At 40.2% G+C, this 25,610-nt stretch overlaps 1 protein-coding gene and 1 pseudogene across 6 annotated transcripts in view; one reads left to right on the top strand and one right to left on the bottom strand.

Annotated features, from left to right (window-relative positions):
* CCDC126 (coiled-coil domain containing 126) overlaps positions 1-25,610 on the bottom strand; it is a 105,940-nt gene that overhangs the window by 57,310 nt on the left and 23,020 nt on the right. For all 6 annotated transcript variants that reach the window (XM_038557114.1, XM_038557112.1, XM_038557110.1 and 3 more), the window contains exon 2: positions 18,441-18,477. The gene's annotated coding sequence lies outside the window, so the exon portion shown is untranslated. The remainder of the gene's footprint in view (positions 1-18,440; positions 18,478-25,610) is intronic.
* Positions 10,862-12,138, top strand: LOC102154588 (annotated as a pseudogene).

The following is a 25,610-nucleotide window of genomic DNA, read 5'->3' as shown; positions in this document are numbered from 1 at the left end:
GAAACTGATCTTAAATATCTTAAGAAAAATAAAAGGAAGTATGTCAGGGTTTCAGTGAATCAACAAGACACTCTAAAACCAAAGCGAGAAGATGGATAGGAATTGAGCCTTCACTGGAGTGTTCAGTGGTCCAATGACTGTCTTTTAACAAGGCTAATCTGGTCAGAATACCTTTACCATTGCTATGTGACACTGCTCACTTCACAGGTACGTTTCATGAATCTTAACAGTCTCTTCACCCATGCACCATTTGCTCCAGACTTTAAAGGCCCAGGTGGGAGAGGCTAAAGGGTCAGGCCTAAGGCTACTTACCAGTGTTCCAGCTGCAAAGAGTAGGAGAGAAAGGAACTCCCTTCAGCAGAAACCAAGGAGGGGAGCACAGCACAGTCTCCCCAAAAGCTGCCATCTTAATAAGATGTTCCCCATACAAGAAGGCCTCGGATGCTAGATAACCAAAAAAGGTGAAAATTCTACTATAGTTTCTGTTTCTTGCAACTAAATTAGCACTGACATAGCCCCTGGAAGAAGGCTGTAACCTAAGACCAAGTCAGAACACAGAATGTAAAATTCTGCTCTGTCTCTGGATATTTAATAAGCATTAACTGGGCACAATGCCAAGGTTTTGAAGACCCAGATGTGAGGTAAAAAAAAAAAAAAATCTTGGCTGAATGATCCCTATGGTCTAGGTGGGAAGACAAAAAATATAAGAAATTTCAAAATAAGAGAGCATATGCCATGGGCCAAACAGTACTAATGGGAAACAATTCAATGTAGTGCTTTTTAAAACCCTTCTGGGGATCCCTGGGTGGCTCAGCGGTTTACCATGTACCTTCAACCAAGGGCATGATCCTGGAGTCCCAGGATCGGGTCCCACATTGGGCTCCCAGCATGGAGCCTGCTTCTCCCTCTGCCTGTGTCTCTGCCTCAGTGTGTGTGTGTGTGTGTGTGTGTGTGTGTGTGTGTGTCATGAATAAATAAATAGAATCTTTTTTTAAAAATAAAATAAAATAAAACCCTTTTCTACAATTAGACTGCCTACATTAGAATCTTGCCTCCATCCTTCACTAGGGACAAAACCCTAGGAACAGCAGCTTCTCTGGGCCTCACTTTCCACATTTTAAAAAATTTGGATAATAAACGTACCTACCTTGTAGAGTTCCAATGAAGACTAAATCAAGATAACCCATTTAAAACCCTTCCTACTATGCCTGGCCAGCATGTAGTAAGTGCTAACACTGGTTAGCTAAGTTAATCGCTACTGTATTTTATCAGTATCAATTGATGCCACCGGTTGTAGAATATATCCTTATTTTATGAATTATAATAAAAGAAAACCACTTCTAATCAAACTCTGACACAATGCTTTTCTATAAATTAGACTTTTTCTATACAATCTCATCCTCCATACCATCAGGAATGTTGGTGATGCAGCATTGCTTAAAAGAACACTCCCTGGGGCACCTGCTTGGCTCAGTCAGGAGAGCATGCCACTCTTGATTTGGGGTCAAGTTTGAACCCCATGTTTGGTACAGAGATTATTTAAAAAAATAAAATCTTTTGGGGCACCTGGGTGGTGCAGTCAATTAAGCATCCAACTCTTGGTTTCAGCTCAGGTAGTAATCTAGGGTCATGAGATCAAGCCCCACATCAGACTCCACTAGGAATTTGTTTAGGACTCTCTTTTTCCCTCTCCAAGTGCCCTCCAACCCCGCCCCCTCAAATAAATTTTTAAAAAATTTTAAGATTTTATTTATTTATTCATGAAAGACAGAGAGAGAGAGAGAGAGTAAGAGAGAGGCAGAGACATAGGCAGAGAGAGAAGCAGGCTCCATGCAGGGAGCCCAGTGTGGGACTCAGTCTCAGGACTCTGGGATCACGCCCTAAGCCAAAAGCAGAGGCTCAACCACTCACCCACTGAGCCACTCTGGCATCCCTAAACATAACTTAAAAAAATAAAAATAAAAATAAAAAGCACTACAAATTATCTCTGGGATTATCTATCAAACTACTACCATTCATTCTGTAAGTCATTCAAAACATCAATTGCATTCAAAATATGTGTTACCCATAATACATTTGACTCAGCTGAAGTGATGACAGTTTAAACAGCCATGGCCATATTTACATCTAATCTGATAATTATATCTATGTCATAACTACCACCTGGTTGATGGTGATTGCAGATACATCCTGATTTTACAGATGTCAACATGTGAAAATATCTTATAATTTATAAAATTATTAGAATTTATAAAATTTTAAGGGACTCAGAAGACTATAGGAGCTCAAACTCTGTAGTTTTATAAAATGAAAGGACGAAAAGGAATAGCTTTGACAGATGTTTGCAATGAATCATCTTTGTTACTGTAAACTTGTAGAAAACTGTTAAAATTGTTACTATAGTGAATACTAAAAAGAAAGTATTTTCAGAACTGCCAGGCCAAACCAATGTGCAGAGTTTTCTCAGAATTCAAGAACTGGGGATGCCTGGGTGACTCAGCGGTTGAGCGTCTGTCTTTGGCTTGGGGCATGATCCCAGAGTCTCAGGATCGAGTCCATCAGGCTTCCTCAGTGGAGCCTGCTTCTCCTTCTGCCTGTGCCTCTGCCTCTCTCTCTGCGTCTTTCATGAATAAATGAAATCTTAAAAAAATAAATAAATAAAGAATCCAAGAACTGTAAGGGTGGAAGGGAATCACACAAGATTTTAATCCATCCATTCTACAACATCCCCAACAGTAGGGATGACCATCCCTGAAGGTCACCCAGTTCTTTTTTAAAATTCTTGCAGTGATATTAAACTCACGACTTTCAAAGGAAGTTTATCTCAAGGAAATTCTGCTTAAATTTCTCCCATATTTTTTTAAAGATTTTATTTATTTATTCATTAAAGACACACACAGAGAGAGAGAGAGAGAGAGGCAGAGACATAGGCAGAGGGAGAAGCAGTCTCCATGCAGGGACCCTGATGCGAGACTCGACCCCGAAGACTCTAGGATCACACCCTGGGCCAAAGGCAGACGCTAAACCTCTGAGCCACCCAGGGATCCCTCTTCCATACTTTGAAAAACAACAACAACAACAAAATACTTCCTGTGCCATCCACCTCTTGGCCTAAGTCCTATCCTTTAGGACTATACTCTCAAACCTAATCATTCTTCATTCCACCTGTGGCCTGTCCCATCCACACCCCCCACATTGTGCCTTCTCTTTTCCAAGGTCCTTCAGTCCTGAGGGTCAACAATTTGAGCTTAGCTCAACCGTATGGCTCTTCTACTAGTCTCACCTGGAATCACTATGAATCATCTGACACCTTGACTGTTGTTGCTGGGTGGTCTAAGATGGCCCCACTGACATGTTTGTCCTGCCAGTTCCAAGTCTCTCCACATGGTCTCTTGTCCCCAGAGGGTCTAGACTACTTTACCAATAGTGTCAGGACAACAAGAGAGTGAAACCAGAGGTTGCAAGGCCTTTTAAGACCCAGCCTATGAACTTCCACCATGTTGCTCTGCCACATTCTGTTGACTGAAACAAAAAACAGGCCAGCTCAAATTAGAGGTAGATACCTAGACTCCACTTCTTTTTGGGAGGAGGAGCAAAGTCACAATAAAAAGGGGTATCATACCAGGAGGTGCTCAGCATTTGACTTAAATTAGCTCACCTACTTTCCTCAACAACCATTTTAGTAGGCACTATTATTATGTCATATGAGGTATGAGGATGGCCAATACACTAGATGGGTAGGACTCTCATGAGTTATAATTGGAAAAAAACTGTCATTCTTTTCTCCCCTTTCCATTCAAACCAGTTCTTTAGAGATGAAATCTAAGGCAAGTCCTGTTATTTTCTGGTCACTCAGAAAATAAAAAGTCTGTTTCTAGGCTTCTAAAATAGTCTTAGTTCAATAATTAAAATGTCCAGTCTCATGTAATAGGTTGACTTCCAACTTCTCATTCTACAATTGTCATTGCGCTAATTGATTCAAGCAAGAATCATCAATGAGTGTTAAACATAGTTGGTGGAAGTTTGATGAAGAAAAAGGAAATTTATGTTGTCTCAACATATCTTCCTTCAAAATAGTTATTCATTATAAATGGGAAAACTGCAACTTTATGGTAATCTAGCAGACATCATATTATCCAAGCAATCAAAGTTAACATGAGAGGCCCCTCATTGATTTAGTCTGTGGAGCATTCAACTCTTGAATTAGTTCAAGCCCTACATTTGGCCTGGAGCCTATTTAAAAAGAAGAAAAGAAATAGTTAACATGAATAATGGAGCAAACTGACACCATGTGCCACTTGATGTAAAATGTTAAGAGGAACACAGAGTCAGTTATGAAATATTCCTGCTAAAATGCAAAATTTCAATCCAATCATAGAGAACATCTAATAAAATCACATTTGAGAGATGTTCTACAAAAAAAAAAAAAAAAATGACCTATAATCTTAAAAATACCAAAGTCATAAAAGACAAAAATGCCGAAGAACTGCCCAGATTAAAGGAGAACAAGATACATGACACTAAATGTAATACATGACCACTTCAGAGTCAGGACCTCACAGGATACCTAGAGAGATAGTTCTCTCTAAATATGCTATTCTCTTTCCAGCCTTCCCCTCAGGATAGGGGTGTGGTCAGTTATGAGTTGGGAAACCAACGTTCAGCCACCTCACTTCCACTTCCAATTTGGTGCTTACCCATCACTTTGGAATTTGGATAGTTGGTAATCATTTTGGGGGAACTCATTCAAAATGGGGATAAGAGGGACGCCTGGGTAGCTCAGTGGTTGGGCATCTGCTTTTGGCTCAGCGCGTGATCCCAGAGTCCCGGGATCGAGTCCCACATCTGGCTCCCTGCATGGAGCCTGCTTCTCTCTCTCTGCCTCTCTCTGTCTCTCACGAATAAATGAGTAAAATCTTTTTTTTTTAAATGGGGATAAGAAGAGTCCTATTTTAACATTCTATTACACAAGGAAACAGGCTTTACCAGTTTAAATAACTTGCCCTAGGTCACAGATAATAAAAAGGAGAATTGAAATCCCAAAATGAGTGTCTTAAATGTATGTTTACAAATTTCACATTGGTAGATACAGCCTGTTGCTCTGGGTATTTGTGTCTTTTTAGATTCTGATCAGGTTACTTAAGGAATTTGCTCTATTTGTTTATCAAGCACTTACTATGATATGCCTTACATACATTGCCTCAGTTTACTTTTTATCACTGTATCATTTAACAGATGAGAAAATTGAGGTTCAGAAAAGTTAAATGGCATCCCCAAGATCTGACAGCTAGTAAGGTATAAAGCCCAGACTGAAAGCCACCTGTATTTTAACTCCAAGCTCATGCTCATAGCCACAATGCTTTCACTTCCCCATACTCACTATATAAATTTATCTCCAGCTTTTACCTTGCTCTTGGACAAAGGATCGGAAACAATATTTAGCTAAATGCAAGGATTCATATCAGCCACAAAGTGCAAAGGACAGAAACACTCAACCCAGAAGTGGGAGGGCAGTGGCCAATTGAGATCATGGAGGTTAAAGAGAGGATGATTACACCAAAACAAAACAAAACTTCTAGAAAACAATGACAACAGCAAAACTCAAACCTTAACAGAAGGAAGAAACTCAAAATGAGTACTAAAGGGTTCTAAGTTTCCGGGAAGTGAAGGTGGGAAGGAAAATCACAGTGAATCACACAGTTCTCACAGTAAGGAAAAGAAGAAAAGGCAACATTCTTAACAGAGCATAAGGAAATAAGTCTATTACTGCCTAACAAACCACTCTAAAACTTAGTGGTTTTAAACAACAACCATTTAATTATGGCCCACTTACGATCCCATGGGTCAACTGGGCTAATCAGCTGGATGCTTTTAGTGTTCCAGATCTGGGAGCTCAAACAGCTTGGAGAAGTTCTAGATGACACTCAGAATTGCTGCACAATGGTGAACAGCTGGGAGAATTGCTCAGCTGGGATACTAGGAGGGTTGGGCCTTCCTATCCATGTAGTCTCTGGGCCTCCATCTCTTCTTCCCCATGTAGACTTGGTCTCTTCTTGTTGCCTCTTCAGTAGGGTAACTGGACTTCTGACTTGAGTTCAGAGTTCCCAAAACTAAGTGTTCCGAGAAAACAGAAGTAGAAGCTACAAGTCTTTTTATTTTTTTTTTTTTAAGATTTTATTTTATTATTTATTTGACAGAGAGAGAGAGAGAACACACAGCAGGCAGAGGGAGAGGGAGAAGCAGGCCCCTCCTGAGCAAGGAGCCCGATGCAGGGCTGGATCCCAGGACTCTGGGATCATGACATGAGCCGAAGGCAGACCCTTAACCGACTAAGCCCCTCAGGTGCCCTGTTACCAGTCTTTTTAAACAGTAGGCCTAGAATTGACACAGTGTTACTTTTGCCACATTTTGTTTGTTAAAATAAGTCATAGGGCAGCTGGATTCCTTGTAAGAGGAACCACTACACAAGGGTCTGAATATCAGGAAAATTCGTTGGAGCCTTGGAGAACAGCTACCACAAAGAGAGTCAACTTTTTTCCCTAGCACTTTACTATAAAGCATTACATATATATATTTCTTTAAGATTTTATTTATTTATTCATAGAGACACAGAGAGAGAGAGAGAGGGAAAGAGAGAGAGAGAGGCAGAGACACAGGCAGAGGGAGAAGCAGGCTCCATGCAGGGAGCCTGATGTGGGACTCGATACTGTGTCTCCAGGATCAGGCACTGGGCTGAAGGCGGCGCTAAACCACTGAGCCACCAGGGCTGCCCCACCATTACATATATTTTTATAAAAATTTTATAGAAAATACAAAGGTATGCTACCTTTGACCATGATTTTATGTGACCCTCCTTTTTTTGTAATCTGACTCTTAAAGTCAAAATACAGTGTAAAATGAGAGAAAGGTATTTCTTAGGAAACCCAGGTAACACATTGCAAACATATTGCTTAATGATAATTTGATTGGATATAGGGGTAAAACAGAATTTATAGAAATAGATAGTTAACATTTCTCTTGGGTTGTCCCACTTGAATACCTATTGCTTTTGCAGGGAATATTTTTTGCAAGTATAATATAGCTAATAATTCGAAAACTAGGATGACTATACCAATGTTCTCCAGCCAAAGGATCATCAGAAACATATCCAGTGCTGGACAATATTAGGTGATATCAAGAAACTGAAACAATTATATGATTTGTTATCTTAATAAGCTTTATCTAGGTGTAGGAAAGAGGCTAAAGCTAAATTGAGGCTAAAGGTGGAATTGCTAAACAAGCAACTCATATTTTTCCAGGATAGGGAGTTGGTTGGTCATTTTCATAATTCTGGACAATGTACTATATGTGTTTGTCTGTGTTCAGACAGGTGTCCATCCTAATCACAAAGCAGCCTTGTCTAATACTGGCTTTCTGTGAAATTATTTACATTAACAGGAGGACATCAAGGCATAGCTGTGAGTGCCAGGCCAGGTCATAGTAGCATCAAGGTGCTGATAGTACTAATATCACCAGCTGATAGTACCAAACCAGCACCCAGATATTAGGGGCTCTTTTCCTGTGTCTCAAGTGTAATAGCAGAGAAAGAGAGGAAATAATCTTAACGTCTAGTTGTAGGGGACTGCTAGAATACGTTAGGGTATTGTGCATCCATAAAATGGAATGCTATGCAGCCATTAAAATGATGCAGTAGCAGAATATTTAATCATATATAAAAATGTTCTCAATACATTGTTAAGTGAAAAGACTGATTATAAACCAGTATTTATAGTGTAATTACAGCTTGGTAAGCTATATATAGGCTTGCAAAAAAAAAAAAAAGACTAGGAGAATATAAACAGCAATATTAACATTGGCATATCTGGGGGAACCTGGCTGGTTTAGTTGGAGGAGCATGCAACTCTCAATCTTGGGGTCGTGGGTTCAAGCCCCATATCAGGTATAAAGATTACTTAAATAAACTTTTAAAAATAATAATAAATAAATAAAATTGACATATCTGGTTGCTGAGATTATGGGCAATTTTTTTTCTGCTAATCTATATTTCCCAAAGTTTCCTGATAAAGATGTATTACCTTTAAAATGAGAAAGGACAGTGTTGTTGGTTTTTTAAGTAGGCTCCACACTCAGCATGGAGCCCAACCTGGGGCTTGGACTCATGACCCTGAGATCAAGACCTGAACTGAGATGAAGAGTTGGTTACTTAACCAAATAAGCCATCCAGGTGCTCCTGTTGCTGATGTTGTTTTCACAAGGCTCACAACATGAGTGAAAACCCAGAAGCAGAGATTCATGGGGAGACCAAAAGGACATTCAAGCGTTTCAGCACCAGCATATATGGAGCAAGATTTACATTCCAATGTGCGAATTAAGGATACTGACTTGCATTTCTCTGCAGATAAGGGTAAAAAAAAAAGAAATATCTTGGGATTAACTCAAAGGATTGGCTCAAAGTCCTAGATTTCTGCATCATTAAGCAAAGAATAAATGATAAATTTCTGCTTTCCAAATACTGTTCTAAGCATTTCACATGTATTAAATCAACCAATCTTCATAATAACGCAAAAGATAAATACTACTTATGACTCCCATTTTACAGATGGGAAAACTCAAGCAAAGAGATCAGTCAAGTAATTTTCCCAATGGCCTATAGCTAACAAGTGGTAGAGAGGAATTTGAATCCAGACCTTCCATTTCTAGAGTCTGTGCTCTTAACTTTTCCTTGAAAAATGAAGGCAGAATTTAAACATACTTGTCACAAAATTACATAAATATTCCTGTACTCCCCTTAGACTTTTAAAAATCTGTATGTCATCTCAGTGGACCAGCCATAAATTTCTTAAGCCAAGTAACCAATGAAAATTTTAGGCAGCCTCAAGGACAGAGCATGGTGGATTTAGAGTCAGAAACCTCACTTCAGCTTAGTAGTTTCATAAATACTATAGATGCATATACATGTATATAACCATATGCATGCAGTTTTCTTTATTCCAAATATAATACCCATTGATTGGAAAAAAAATCAAGCGTGGAAAAATAGAGTACGGAAACTGAAAATCAATACCATAGATTTGAATGATTGTGTGTCCCCACCCCCACTCCAACTGCCTCAAAATTCATATGTTAAACCCAATCTCAGTGGGTTAAGCAGTTGCCTTAGGCTCAGGTCCTGATCCAGGGTCCCGGGATCCAGCCCCACATCAGGCTCCCTGCTCAGCGGGGAGCCTACTCCTCCCTCTGCATGCTACTCCCCCTGCTTGTGCTCTCTCTCTTTCTCTCTGTCAAATAAATAAATAAAATCCAAATAAATAAATAAATAAATCTATCTGATCCCAGTGTGATGAAATTTGGAAGTGAGGCCTTTCGGAGATGACTAGGTCATGAATGATATTTGTAGCCTTATGAAAAGACCCCAAAGAACTCCTTTGCCCCTTCTGCCAAAGGACAACACAGGGAGGAAGGCTGTCTGTGAACTGGGGGAAGCAGGCTTTCACCAGACACCAAATCTGCCACCACCTTGCTCTCAGACTTCCCTGCTTCCAGAACTGTGAGAAATAAGTTCCTGCTGTTTATAAGCCACCCAATCCATAATATTTTGTTATAGCAGTCCTAACATCTCATAATCACATGGGTCCATGCAAGGCTCATCTTTAGGTATTAGCGCCTTTACTCATTCCTTTACTTCCAATCCTATTCCCCTCCCCTCACAGGAACCCACTCCAATGTAATTAAGTGGAGGTTCTTCCCATATACTTCCTTACATTTATTTAGGTAAAAAGTACAGAGTACTGGTTAAGACTCTGGAGCCAGGGGTACCTGAGTGGCTCAGTGATTGAGCATCTGTCTTTGGCTCAGGTCGTGATCCCAGGGTTCTGGGATCAAATTCTGCATCAGGCTCCCTACTGGGAGTCTGCTTCTGCCTCTCTGTGTCTCTCATTAACAAAAAATAAAAATAAAAAAAATAAAGACTCTGGAGCCAGACTTGAGTACACTACCAGCTGTGTGAGTGTGGGCAAGCTACCTAGCCTAGGCTATGTATCACAGTTTTGTCATCTAAGAAATGGAGAAAAAATAGTACTTACCTCATAGGACTGTTATGAATATTAAATGAGCTAATATTTATTAAGTGCTAAGAACAGTGTCTAGCATATATCAGGTGCTGTGTAGATGCTAAATTAATGTTAAGTAAATCTGCATCATTGAAAATCCTAACTGGTACTCAGCTTATTTCTCTCAATGTTATTTTTTTATTAATCAACCATATCATGATATATAAATCTAACCACATGCCACATTTTACCTGTCCACTCCCTTTATCAGCCTCATCCTTAACATTTCTGGGGCCTAAGGCAAAAGACCCAGGAGGCCTATATACCATATGTCTAAATATTTTACATAACACTGTAAAATTATTCTCTTTGACAAATATTCCTTCATAAGCACAAAACAGAAACATAGTTGTACAACTCTGATTTTTACATGACTTAGAATTGGCAAAAACACCTAAGAGGACTAAATTTAATTCTTTTTGCACATGTCTGGTTATTCTGTTGATGGACTGGTGACACCTGGATGAGTAATAATGACATACGTAATTTTATTTTATTTTTTTAAAGATTTTTGAGAGAGAGAGAGGGAGCAAAAGCAGGGGAAAGGGCAGAGGGAGAGGGAGAAGCAGGCCCACCGCTGAGCAGGAAGCCTGATGTGGGGCTCGATCCCAGGACCCCAGTATCATGACCCAAGTTGAAGGCGTAACTGACTGAGCCCCCAGGCGCTGTGACATATGTAATTTTAAAATGAGATATTTATTCCAGAATTTTTTCTCTCCTTCATTCCATTAAAATCGTTATAATCAAAATGTCCTCCCACCATCATTGGCAGCAACAAACTGGAGCCGGTTGCCATCCAAGGAGGAAGTCATTGAGTACTTTATGAAATCATATGAAGAGAAAACTGGGAATGCCTGGCACGCCAAGAACATAATGAAGCATCCTCAAAAATTCTACCTTCTGGAGATTGACTTCGGCCAGGACAAAGAGGCAGTGAAGAAGCTGACGGTGAAGTCTAGCACCAAGTCCAAGTTCCCCAAGCTCGTGCAGGACCTCATTAAGATGATCTTTGACGTGGAAAGTATGAAGAAAGCCATGGTGGAGTATGAGATTGACCTTCAGAAGATGCCCTTGGGGAAGCTGAGCAAACGGCAGATCCCGGGATCTCCATCCTCAGTGAGGTGTAGCAGGCGGTGTCCCAGGGCAGCAGAGACTCCCAGATCCTGGATCTCTCAAATCACTTCTGCACCCTGATCCCCCACGACTTTGAGATGAAGAAGCCCCCATTCCTGAGCAACGCAGATTGCGTGCAGGCCAAGGTGGAAATGCAAGACAACCTGCTGGACATCGAGGTCGCCTACAGTCTGCTCAGGGGTAGCTCTGACGACAGCAGCAAGGACCCCATCAACATCAACTCTGAGAAGCTCAAGACTGACATTAAGGTGGTGGACAGCGATTCTGAGGAAGCCAAGACCATCAGGAAGTAAGTTAAGAACACTCACGCGACCACGCGCAAAGCACATGACCTAGAGGTAATTGATGTTTTTAAGGTCGAGCGTGAGGGCAAGATCCAGCGCTACAAGCCCTTCAAGGAGCTGTGTAACCAGAGGCTGCTGTGGCACGGGTCCAGGGCCACCAACTTCACGGGGATCCTGTCCCAGGGCCTCTGGATAGCCCCACCGGGGAGCACCTGTGACAGGCTACATGTTTGGTAAGGGATCTATTTCGCCGACACGGTCTCCAAGAGTGCCAACTATTGCCACATGTCCCAGAGAGACCCAGAAGCCTGATCCTGCTGGGAGAAGTTGCCCTTGGGAACATGTACGAGCTAAAGCACGCTTTATCATATCATATCAGCAAGCTACCCAAAGGCAAGCATGGTGTCAAAGGTTTGGGCAAGACGACCCCTGACCCTCCTGCTAGTATTACTCTGGATGGCACAGAAGTCCCTCTTGGAACTGGGATTTCCTCTGGCATCAACAACATCTGCCTGCTGTAGCCAACCAGTACATTGTCTACTGACATCGCTCAAGTCAATCTGAAATACCTGCTGAAGCTCAAGTTCAACTTCAAGATGTCCCTGTGGTGAGCTGGAGTGAGAGGCCAGGGCGCCTCCCGATGCAGGGATGAGGGTGCCCAGCGCCCTGCACTGCCTGACCCGGCCAAGGCCACCACCCTGCCCCCAGAGATCCACCTCCACTCAGTCTCCTTAGGAAGGATTTTCTTTCTTTTCTTTTCTTTTCTTTTCTTTTCTTTTCTTTTCTTTTCTTTTCTTTTCTTTTCTTTTTTCTTTTCTTTCCTTTTTTCTTTCTTTCAGATTTGATTTATTTATTCATGAGAGGCAGAGACAGAGAGAGGCAGAGACATGGGCAGAGGGAGAAGCAGGCTCCATGCAGGGAGCCCCACGTGGGACTCGATCCCTGGTCTCCAGGATCACACCCTGGGCTGAAGGCGGCGCTAAACCACTGAGCCACCCGAGCTGCCCTAGGAAGGATTTTCTGCCAATGTTTGCTCACTTGTTAAGCGATGTCCCCCCACCCCCCTCTGCGCTTTTCAAATCCCTTGTTTGTGTGGGTCTGGGGGTGGGGTGGGGTGGGGGTGGGGTCCCCCTGCGGCCAGCACCCTGGTGGGGACGACTGACAGTAGGACAGGAAGGGGGTTCTATTCTAGACTAGTCCTGCAGGAAGAACCACTAAAGTCACGATGTCTGCCTTGCTCACTGGCTTCCGGGGCAGGGGTCCTTTGCCCTTCTTTCCACATTGAGTTTCAGTTTTGGAAAAATGTTAAGCATTTATTTTAAAGTAAAAATAAAAACTAATTTCATACTATGAAAAAAAAGTCCCCCTATTTTGTTTCCTAGTGGCAGTAATGCCAACTTAAACTTTCTTGATTATAGTTGTTATATAGGGTTTTTTTTTATTAATTTGCAGAAATCTTGCTCAGCCGAGGTCACACCTAGAGTCAAAAATAAATAATTCAAAAATTATTCACAAATAGATGAAGGATGCCTGGGTGGCTCATTTGGTTAAGCGTCTGACTCTTGATTTCAGGTCAATACCTTTTTACTCGCTTATGGTCATGTAACCATCATCCAGATCAAAATATAGATCAGCTCCTCAGAAGGTTCCCTAGTGTCCCTTTCAGTCTGTGCCTCCACAAAGGGACCACTATTCTCATTGATGTAGGAAACAAAGGCAAAAGAAAAAATTAAATTTCCTTGCTACTTACAGCCCATTGATGAGTCCTTGAAACAGGTATAGCAACCTTCCTCTGGGAGCTCAGGTGCCTTGATGTTAATACTTTGCTAAGGGCAAAAGGCAATCTCAGTTTAACCCCCAGGATTCTGTAAGTCTACTTTAGCGTGTAAAAATTCCTTGGAAACTTCCTTTATCTCTACCCCTCAATATATATATGTTGGCCGTGGATGGAACTGGAGGGTATTACGCTTAGTGAAATAAGTCAGAGGACAAACATTATATGGTCTCATTCATTTGGGGAACATAAAAAATAGTGAAAGGGAATAAAGGGGAAAGGAGAGAAAATGAGTGGGAAATATCAGAGAGGGAGACAAAACATGAGAGACTCCTAACTCTGGGAAACGAACAAGGGGTGGTGAGGTGAGCGGAGGGTTGGGGTGACTGGGTGACAGGCACTGAGGGGGGCACTTGACGGGATGAGCACTGGATGTTATACTATATGTTGGCAAATCGAACTCCAATAAAATAAATTAATTAAATAATTTAAAAAGATATATGTCAGCAATCATCCCCTAAGCATATGGTCTGCCAATAAATATCTGAAGGGTCTCATGTTTAAGTTTTATTAGATGGTAATAAATGACCTTTTCCTAACCACAGCTAGCCCCTCAAGGTTCTGGAAACCTTGCTTCCAAAATTCCTTAGAGATTTATGCTCTTCCTAATCCCCTCCCAACTTGAAAGTCTATAATTGGCCACTCCTCAAGACCCCAGGGCAGCTCTTTCTGCCCATGGATCTTGTCCCTATGCTTTAATAAAACCACTTTTTGCACCAAAGATGTCTCAGGAATTCTTTTTTGGCTATTTGCTCCAAACCCTAACATTTTTCTGCATCATTATCTCTAACCTTATATACCATGATAATAAAATGGTGCCATCACATTGCAATATTGTAATGCATATGATAAATTATTGTAACAAAATATTACAAATATTCTCACTTTACTAGTTTTCAGTTATATTGCCACCTCATTATCTCTTAAAATCACGTAGATCCTTAGAATATTTAAGTTATTTATTTATTTATTTATTTATTTATTTATTTATTTATTTATTTTAAAGATTTTTTTATTCATTCATGAGAGACACAAAGAGAGAGAGAGAGAGAGGCAGAGACACAGGCAGAGGGAGAAGCAGGCTCCATGCAGGAAGCCTGACATGGGATTCAATCCCAAGTCTCCAGGATCACACCCTGGGCTGAAGGCGGCGCTAAACCACTGAGCCACTGGGGCTGCCCTTAAGTTCCTCTTTTAAAACTCTCAGTGTTGTAATATTATGAAGCAAATCAAAACAAGTGTACTAATCAATTTGTTTAAAGTCTCTTCATTTGAGACTCTATCTGAACCTATCACAGCCAGAAAATATGCTGCATGGAACTTAGTTTGATGGTTATTGATACCTGAATCTTATTTATGAAATTTATATAAAACCTTTTTGTTTCTTTGTTCTAATTTCCTTATATTTTATTTGAATGGCATTGTTGTTGAATATCTTTTTATTTTGAAAAACTACTTTCTCTAAAATTAAAAAATTCATTATTTTCAAAAGTTAAACAGCTGTGTAATTTTTTTTTTGTAAAATTTTGCTAACATTAGTAATAACAATGAATAGTTTATACCAAATAATTGTCAACAGTGCAACTTCAAAAAAATTTCATTTTCCTCCAAAGGCCACAAATTGCTCTTGGCTTGAAATCTTCTATTTTTTAAGCTTTTCTAATGCATCTTATATCTTGTCTAAATTAAATCCAATTATTTTGACAAAACTTAATGTTTTGAGGGATCCCTGGATAGGTTGGCGCTTGCCTTCAGCCCAGGGTGTGATCCTGGAGACCTGGGATCGAGTCCCACGTCAGGCTCCCTGCATGGAGCCTGCTTCTCCCTCTGCCTGTGTCTCTGCCTCTCTCTCTGTGTGTCTCTCATGAATAAATAAATAAAATCTTTAAAAAAAAAAAAAGTGTGTGTATATACATGTGTGTATAATTACTCAACAAGACTGTACAATCCAGTTGAAGTTGATAATGTAAATATTTCAGGGTTTTTTGTATATGATTTCTTTTCTTGCTTTACTAGCCATTAAATTAATAATCTTATACTTAATTTTCCCCATCCTAGATAGTGATCATTATTTGTCTTAAATGTTTATCTATTCTAGCTTCAACTTTCAAAATCATTTATTCTGAATTTCGAAATGTTCTGCTGCTTTCTGTAAATGTTGCACCATTAAAATAATATTACTTTAAGAGTATTACAATAATGTCCTATGTCAGTGTTTACTTGCGTTGATAAATGCTACCATTGTTTGCTGATTACTCAGTCTTTTCTTTTCCCGGCTCCATAATAGCATGTGTGTGCCAGTGACATTTCCGTTCTTTTAATAAGAAATCTAAATATTTCTAGTCACAAATACTTTTGTTGGCCAAAACTGACCTTGAAAATTGGTTGTGAGATATGTAACAGTAACAGAATACATAGCTTTAAACTTAAAATATAAAATATAAATCCTATAGTTTTACATTCCATTTGAAAGCATTTTGGTGCAAAGGAAATTACTAAATTTTTGCTGAATGAAAATAAAAATTAAAAATTGTAATCATTCAGGTGAAACAGAAGAATATGATAATCATTGTCCAGGATCATTGTTCAACAAACATTGAAAACCTCAGGGTTTCTCTTGCTCACTCACCTGCTGATTTCATGTATAATTCTCTATTAATTCTAATTGCTTCAGTCAAATCCTACCTTAATCAGTAAAGAATGTGAAATTATTAAGATTTCATTTGACCCATTCAAGTTGTGTATTTGAAGAGAATAATTTTCTTCCTGCTTTTATTGCATTGATTGGTTATTAAATCTCCATTAAAGATACAATCTCCAATCTCCTATTCAAGAATCTTAAGTGGATCATTCTCAACAGAAGTCTGCTTGCTATCATTGTTTCAACTTTTAAAATTTTAAGCAGACTAGTTCTTCTAAAGACTTCCTACTTTAGGGTGCCTGGCTGGTTCTGTCAACAGACATACTACTCTCAATCTCAGGGGATCATGATTTCAAACCCCATGATGGGCATAGAATATGTTTTTTTTTTTAATTTTTATTTATTTATGATAGTCACAGAGAGAGAGAGAGAGAGGCAGAGACACAGGCAGAGGGAGAAGCAGGCTCCATGCACCGGGAGCCCGACGCGGGATTCGATCCCGGGTCTCCGGGATCACGCCCTGGGCCAAAGGCAGGCACCAAACCACTGCGCCACCCAGGGATCCCAGAATATGTTTTTTTAAAAAAGACTTTATTTTTCATTTCTCTTCAGCTTTTATTATTTTTGAGCTCCATTTTTGTATTTTCTGTATCTGTGATGACCTTGACTTGTATTTATTCTCAATGATCTAAATTAAAAATAATCTGTAATATATTCAGATTTTACACAACTTAAATATATTTTCATTTTAAAAGTTAATACAGGGGCACCTGAGTGGCTCATCTGAGTCTGACTTCAGCACAGGTCACGATCTTAGGGTCCTGGGATGCAGCCCCAAGCCCCTTGTCATTGAGCCCACTGATCACCTCCTTGCTCAGCAAGGAGTCTGCTTCTTCCTCTCCCTCTCCCTTTGCTCTCTCTCTCTTTCTCTGTCTCTGTCTCTCTCTCTCTCAAATCACATAAATAAATAAAATTTTTTAAAAAGTTAAAATACATGTAAAATAAAAATTAAAATGAAATTTCATATATTACTTTCAAAGAAGTCTTTTTTCTTCTAAAGTATCCAAAATTATTTATTACGTTAAAATGCAATACACAAATTATAATTAATAGATATTAGAGTATTCAGCCAAAATTGTTTAAATAAAGCTGAATTTTAAATTCAGTTTTCTGAAAATTTAACTAAGCCTTTTAACATTTTTATGAAAGCAAAACTATTCTTAATTCTATCTTTCAATGTCCAATTTAAAGCATCAACTTTCCATTTTAAGCATGTTATGTCTAAACTACACATACACATTTGGTAATATGAATTGTTCGTTATTGCAAAAGTTCCTCAGCTGCTACATTTATCTGTCACAAACAGTGCTAATGTAGGAGTCCTGCAAACTGAAATAGAGAGCAGCAAAGAAATGAATGCTCAGTGATACTGAGAAAGGACACTTCATTACGCAATAATCTATTGCATTTGTAGCATCTGAAAGGAAGGATTTGTCAAGTAATTAATTCATTTTCTCTCTCACCTAAGCGTTTTTGCCATCCAAGTGCTCCCTGTCCTCCAAAGTCACGTCCACCTCCAAGGGTGGCAGCAGTGTAACCTACAGACCTTCACAACCATGAAGGGGTTCATACCTATTTTTAAGGACATAGGACAACACAGATATGCGGAAGTGTTTCCCTGAGGCCTAAATAGCATGAGTTCTAACCTAGGATGCAAATGGTTATAGGTCAAGCCATGCTAGCCCTAAGTACCAAGTCAGTGACCAAGGTGCCCATGTATACTTTAAGAAATGTACTTTTTGTTTCTTTGTGATATGTGAAGACATCTAAAGTGCAGAGTCCAGAGTAGAGGTGCCTTCACCCAGGTCTAAAGTACCGCACCTATATGGCCTCCCGTCCTTTGCTACAAACAAAATTATGATAAACATTCTCATTTCTGTCTCCTCAAGGATCTGTGAAGAGTATCTCTGAGATACAAACTCAGGAATCAAATTTTTAATTTCACTAAATATTGATTGCTCACTAGAACAGCCATATTAGTCATACACTCCCTTCTGAAGTACATATTTTCTCTATTATTCCACACAAATATATCCCCTTTTCAAAACCAAATTGGTATTGTACTTTACCTATTATTTCACAGTTTGAACTTCTCATTTGTCTAGTTTGATATTGATCCATTGGCTGGATCCTTTAGGCAAGATTGTCTACCTGGTAACCACTCAATTGTACCAGCATCTGAGCTGTATTTTTGTATTCTTCACTCAATTAATATACTTCTTTATCCAGAGCACAGACTATAGCAGATTATTAAGAGCTGTTTCAGGCATTGGGGACACAAAGACAAATGAAGCATAATCCCTTACACTCAAGGACCTTGGAGTCTGGAAGATGCAATAAGAAAACTGTTCCAAAACCTTGTAGAATTCAGTACTTACTGTCATTTTCACTTCTTCTTTCACAAATTCATTAATCCTATCAAAAGAAAGAAATGTTAATCTTAAAATACATGTCCCTAGCAAACTCTCACTTGCAATAATGTGTTTATTTGGTAAGAGCACATAAATGATACTTTGATCCTTTCCAGAATCTTGCCTAGAAGCAAAATCAGGTTCGAGTACTCCATCTTCCCCTTCTTTTTTAATGGATTGGTTATTTAATTAGGTTCTTTGTAAGAAATTTATTTATTTTTAAAAAGATTTTATTCATTTGAAAGAAAGAAGATGCACAAGGTGGGCAGGGAGTGGCAAAGGGAGAGGGAGAAGCAGACTCCCCACTGAGTGCAGAACCTGACAAGGGGCTCTATCCCAGGAACTGAGATCATGACCTGGGCTGAAGACAGACACTTAACCAACTGAGCCACTCAGCAATGCCTCTTTGTAAGAAATTTAGAACACCAATTTGTGAGGGTAAATTCCATTTGTGGGAGAAAATTCAGAATGGAGGTAGCCCTGAAGCTGAGGAACAGCTCTGATTTTTGGCAGAATTTGTAAGTCTATGGCTTTCTGATCAACCTTGCTGTGCTCTGTAATCTCACGTTTCTCTTTCTCTATGTTGAAGATCTCACCTTCCTGGTGTCTGAATTTATGCAGCTTCTTCTTGAAGTAAGCATCAGCAAGGTGTTTTAGGATTTTCACACTGTTGATATCAATTTTGGTGGAGGTGGCAACAACAAATTTCTAGTGTTCGGGATCCCTGGGTGGCGTAGCGGTTTGGCGCCTGCCTTTGGCCCAGGGCGCGATCCTGGAGACCCGGGATCGAATCCCACATCGGGCTCCTGGTGCGTGGAGCCTGCTTCTCCCTCTGCCTGTGTCTCTGCCTCTCTCTCTTTCTCTCTGTGTGACTATCATAAATAAATAAAAATTAAAAAAAAAAAAATTTCTAGTGTTCTATGCAGAGAAATCCAACTGAGAGCCAGAGGTCTGGTCACAAGTAATAAGCCACTGCTCAGTTCGTTCAGGAAAACCACCCTCTTGCCTCTGTGGCACCTAATGAGGATAATCAAAATGGTGCCTCTTTCTTTGTGTCTCTCGTGAATAAATAAAATCTTAAAAGATAATAATAATAGACAAATAAATAAATAAAATTATGTAATCAGAATTGAATATTTAAAGGCAACCCAATCCTCTTGATCATTGAACATCTAGCACAGAACAGGGCAAATATATATTTAATGAATGATAATAAGTGAATGAAAATATCTTCCATGGATTTATGCTTGTTTTTTCTTTGAACTTTATATAATCTGAACATTTTTGTACTTTTTTTTTTTAATTTTTATTTATTTATGATAGTCACACAGAGAGAAAGAGAGGCAGAGACACAGGCAGAGGGAGAAGCAGGCTCCATGCACCAGGAGCCCAACGTGGGACTCGATCCCGGGTCTCCAGGATCGCGCCCTGGGCCAAAGGCAGGCGCCAAACCGCTGCGCCACCCAGGGATCCCCATTTTTGTACTTTTTAAGATATAGTTGGATATTCCTATTGTTATAAAAATTTATAACTTAGGTAGTCACTCTCCCCCTACATCACTGTCATTTTTTTCTTCCGTTAATTCCAATTTTTAAAGCATATACAAAAAAAAAAAGCATATACATCTTTCTGTGTTTGTAACTAGTAAAGATGTTAACTCAAGGCTGTGGGAGCTGCTCAGAAAAACCTTCTTGGGCCTGACACCCCTCACACCTACATGTAATGATTTTCTTTTTCATGGTCAGCAGAAGGACCAACAGCCAGTGACAACTACTTTATTTATTTTTATTTTTTTTACGATTTTATTTATTCATGAGAGATACAGAGAGAAGGCAAAGACATAGGCAGAGGGAGAAGCAGGCTCCCCACAAGGAGCCCAATGTGGGACTCAATCCCAGATCCCCGAATCATGCGCTGAGCCGAAGGCAGACGCTCAACCGCTGAGCCACCCAGGCATCCTGACAACTGCTTTAAAGAAAGATCTATGCCCTTTGCAAACTGAGAAGGTGATATTCCATATGACAGAATTTGAAGCATCTTTTGTTTTTGATAGTCTATAAAAACACTACAAGATATTCTGTGTATCCCAAATAAGATGAAAAAAAGGTGTGATAAAGCGTTGCTGTTAACCTAAAATTTCTACCATTGGGAAAGTTATAAAAGGAGGACGAACCCTTCTCCCTGTTTCCCTCAACTGTTGCTGATAATAGCTCAAAAGTTCCCATAGTGTCAGTGCTGTTGGCTGTGGGCAAAACCCATGAGGGACTAACTGCAGCCAGTCTGGCCTAAAGCTATGAAGACTACTAAAAGAATCCTGTCTTTAGCAGGAGCCTGAATATATGGTGGGTAATGTCTGGATACTGCTTTGTTTTGTTTTTGTTTTTGTTTAAGATCTATTTATTTGAAAGAGAGAAAAAAATAGAAAGAAAGAGCAGGAGGGAGGGGCAGAGGAAGAGGGAGAAGCAGACTCCTTGCTGAGCAAGAAGCCTGCCTAGGGGCTCAATCCCAGAACCCTGAGATCATGACCTTAGATGCTTAACAGACTGAGCCAGCCAGGAGCAGGTGCTTTGCTTTTTATTTGCTAAGAAATTAAGGGGACATGAACCATTAATCAGTCTTTGTTGTTTCTATCCTTTAGTCTCTATCTCACTGTAATCAAAAGAATTAAAGTGTGTTCCTGCCCAAGAAGTCAGGCAAATCCAATTTGGGTAGGCACTAAAACTCTATTATAAAATATTAAGGCAAATTAGAGTTACTTATTATTTCAAAACTGTATGCTTTTCCTATCCTGTATAAACTCTGATATTTTAGATGGAACATAGCCTTATTTTGACACCATAGATAAATCTTGCCATTAAAAAATATGTGCTACAAGGGTGCCTGGTTGGCTCAATCAGTAGAGCATGCAACCCTTGATCTCAGGGTTGTGCATTCAAACTCCATGTTGGGAGTGGAGCCTATTTAACTTTTTTTTTAAAGTGCTACATATTGTATAATTCTATTTATATGACATGCCCAGCATAGGCAAGTCTAGAGAGACGGAAAATAGATTAATGGTTATTAGAGGATGGAGGGAAGGAAGGTAAGGAGTGACTACATAATTGGTACAGGATTTCTTTTTGAAGTAATAAAATACTCTGGAATTAACAGTAATAATGGGGGATCCCTGGGTGGCTCGGCGGTTTGGCGCCTGCCTTCGGCCCAGGGCATGCTCCTGGGGTCCCGGGATCGAGTCTCGCATCAGGGTCCCTGTGTGGAGCCTGCTTCTCCCTCTGCCTGTGTCTCTGTCTCTGTCTCTGTCTCTCTCTCTTTCTCTCTGTGTCTCATGAATGAATAAATAAAATCTCTTTTAAAAAAAAGTATTAATGGGAGCATCTGGGTGGCTCAGTTGGTTAAGTGCCTGCCTTCAGCTCAAGTCATGATCCCAGGGTCCTGGGATGGAGCCCTTGCATAGATATCCCTGCTCAGTGGGGAGCCTGTTTCTCCCTCTCCCTCTCAGTGCTGCCCCTCTGCTGGTGCCCTCTCTCTTTTTTAAATAAATAAATAAATAAATAAATAAATAAATAAATAAATAAATAAATAAAATATTCTTCAAAAAATAGTAATAATGGTTGTAGAACATTGTAGTTATACTAAAACTCACTCAATCATGCAGTTTAAATGGTAATTTTTAGGTTATGTGAATTTTATCTCAATAAAAAAACTGGAAGGGGGCACCTGGCTGGCTCAGTCGGACAAGCATACAACTCTTGATCTCGGGGTTGTAAGTTCAAGCCCCATGTTGGTTGTACAGATTAGTTGGAAAATGAATAAATTAATTAAAACTTTTTTAAAAATGTTTTTTAATCTGGTTTCTTGTGCTCCGGTATTTTAAATTTAGTTTTGTCAAATGTAAGGGGACATATAAAACAACAACTTATATAAAGCTGCAGAAGACTAATATTAATAAAAGATGAGTTGGCCAAAGGGAAGAAAGAAAAAAAAAAAAAGAAGGAAATGTGTATCTTTGAGACGCCTACCTGCATTCAGGGACCCATGTGGCCTGGAGCCCTACCCTTGGCTTTCTAGCATGCTCATACTGCCACCTGGTGGCATTGAATCCCCAAAGCAGTCTACCGTCCTACCACCCTGAAGGCTGCCCTAGCTCATCTGAATTCCCACATCAGAGAGGATCCCCACACTTATGATTGGCCATCTCTTACCTATTCTTCCCTCCAAGCTTGTCCTCTTCTGGTTGTAAAGGACATGCAAAATGAAAACCCAAGTGAGTAAACATATTAAGATCTAAATTCTGGGATGCCTGGCTGGCCTGGGCATGCAACTCTTGATCTCTGAGTTGAGTTCGAGCCCATGTTGGGCATAGATTTTACTTTAAGAAATAACAAAAAGATTACTAAAATCCCAAATAACTTATAAACATATTAACTCAGAGAGGTGGCAGAGGTAGAACTGCAGACACACCCCCATTTGTTGCATCAAATAAATATGCATTGAGCCTGCTTTGTGCTGGGTATTGCTCCAAGCCTAGGAATATACCAGAGAATATAATTGATGAAAATGGAGCTCATGTTCTTGGGGTGTGGGCAGGACAGTAAAAATGAATGAACATATTAACATGGATGGATCTCATCAACATAATTGTGTGTGTATAACTTAAGTTACATTATATGAACAGCCAAGGAGTACAGGTTAACCACATGTTAACATGAGGAAAAGCACCAATTTGTAGCATTTGCTGATTTCTATAATATAAATACTCCTGTTGTGGCTAATTCTCAACTATTGGTGGTTTAATAACCAGCTCACAATATTCCTACAATGTTTTTTTTTAAGATTTTATTTATTTATTTATGATAGACAGAGAAAGAGAGAGAGAGGCAGAGACACAGGCAGAGGGAGAAGCAGGCTCCATGCCGGGAGCCCGACGCGGGACTCGATCCCGGGACTCCAGGATTGCGCCCTGGGACAAAGGCAGGCGCCAAACCGCTGAGCCACCCAGGGATCCCTATTCCTACAATGTTAACATTCAGTCCTTGCAAGCCTGTATGAGCAAGCTTCAGCACCCACTGCTGAATCAGTTGACCCTTCATAAGAGCATGGATGATTCATTCATAATAATGGAAGGGAAGAAACAGTAGTTGGTAGAGCTTGCTGTTAAGTGAGTAGATAAGGTAGTGGGAGCTTATAGAAATTATCTTGTTTTCGGGATCCCTGGGTGGCGCAGCGGTTTGGCGCCTGCCTTTGGCCCAGGGCGCGATCCTGGAGACCCGGGATCGAATCCCACGTCGGGCTCCCGGTGCATGGAGCCTGCTTCTCCCTCTGCCTGTGTCTCTGCCTCTCTCTCTCTCTCTCTGTGTGTGACTATCATAAATAAATTTTTAAAAAAAATTAAAAAAAAAAAGAAATTATCTTGTTTTCCTAGTGATAAAGGAAGCAAATGAGTTGAAGAGGGATAAGTTTTGAAAATAAAGAAAAAGGAAAGAGGAGGGAGGGACCAAGATGGTGACATAAGAGGCTCCTGAACTTTCTTTTTCCCATGGTTGCATCAGATATATAGCTATATGTGGAGCAATTCCCTCTGAGGGAAATCAAGAAATTAGCTGAGTGATTTTTACACATCAGGCAAATGAGATACACTCTTCCCATAAACTTCACCTCTGGTACAGTACCACACAATCAAGAGAGAATCCCCAACTCCATTTCATTAAGATCAGTCCTCACTCAGGAGAACCAGCTTCTCTCTGAGGATCAAAGGTTTTGGATCACATATCTAGTGTCCCAACTTGTAAAGCTTCTACCTAAGGGATGGGCCCCCCAATCACCTTGCTTTGATAGTCAAGGGGGCTTGTATTCACAGCAAACAAAGAAGTAGTTTTTAAATAGGCATTGGTGAACTTTCCCTGCCCCCACCCCTGAGCCCTACATCTGGGCTCAGCATAGAGGGAACAGATAAAAATGCCAGTTTTTTCTCCCAGTTTCTCTCCAAAAGAGGTTTAACTCCCAACATTCATAGCTACTGCCTGAGAGTCCAGCTTCTAATAAGCCTGCATCTAGGTGCTAACTGTGATCCTTCCTTTTGGGACACTGTCAGGTCTTGGCACACCTTAAGTTACTGGGAGCCATTAAGAAGAAAAATGGTAGTTTGGATCATCACAGTTTTGAGAGGCAACTAGGAGCTCAGGTCAGGCTGATTGGCAAGGTTTATCTCCTGCACAAGTCATGCCTCTCAGATGGGAGATGCGGCTATCTCATATAATGTACAGAAACCAACACAGAGAGTCAAGGAAAATGAAGAGGGAAATATGTTCCAAACAAAAGAAAAAGATAGGGATGCCAAGGTGGCTCAGCGGTTGAGCATCTTCCTTTGGCTCAGGTCATGATCCCAGGGTCCTGGGATCGAATCCTATATCAGACTCCCCACAGGGAGCCTGCTTCTCCCTCTGCCTATGTCTCTCTCTGTGTGTGTGTGTCTCTCATGAATAAATAAATAAAATATTAAAAAAAAAAAAGATAAATCCCGGGCAGCCCAGGTGGCACAATGGTTTACTGCTGCCTTCAGCCCAGGGTGTGGTCCTGGAGACCCGGGATCAAGTCCCACATCAGGCCCCCTGCATGGAATGGAGCCTGCTTCTCCCTCTGCCTGTGTCTGTGCCTCTGTGTGTGTGTGGGTCTCTCATGAATAAATAAATAAAATCTTTTAAAAAAATAAATCCCTAGAAATAAATTGTAATGAAATGGAGACAAGTGAGAGAACCCAACAGAGAGTTCAAAGTAACAGTCATAGTAGGGTGCCTGGGTGGCTCAGCCAGTTAAGCATCTGACTCCTGATTTCAGCTCAGGTCATGATCTCAGGGTCATGAAATCAAGGCCTGAGTTGGGCTCTGCACTTGGTGTGGAGCCTGCTTAGGATTCTCTCTCCCTCTGCCCCAACCCCCACCATTCTCTCTCTCTGATAAATAAATAAATAAGTCTTTTTAAAAAATAACAGTCATAGGTCAGAACAATGCATAAACCAACAAATAATTTCAATAAAGAGATAGAAAATATTAAAAAGTACCAAATAAGGGCACCTGAGTGGCTCAGTGAGTTAAGTGTCTAACTCTTGGTTTTGGCTAGGGTTGTGGTCTTGGAGTCATA

This window comes from Canis lupus, chromosome 14, assembly GCF_011100685.1.
Source record: "Canis lupus familiaris isolate Mischka breed German Shepherd chromosome 14, alternate assembly UU_Cfam_GSD_1.0, whole genome shotgun sequence".
NCBI lineage: Eukaryota > Metazoa > Chordata > Mammalia > Carnivora > Canidae > Canis > Canis lupus.
The sequence above is the reverse complement of the archived record's forward strand: the minus strand, read 5'-3'. Positions and strand labels throughout refer to the sequence as shown.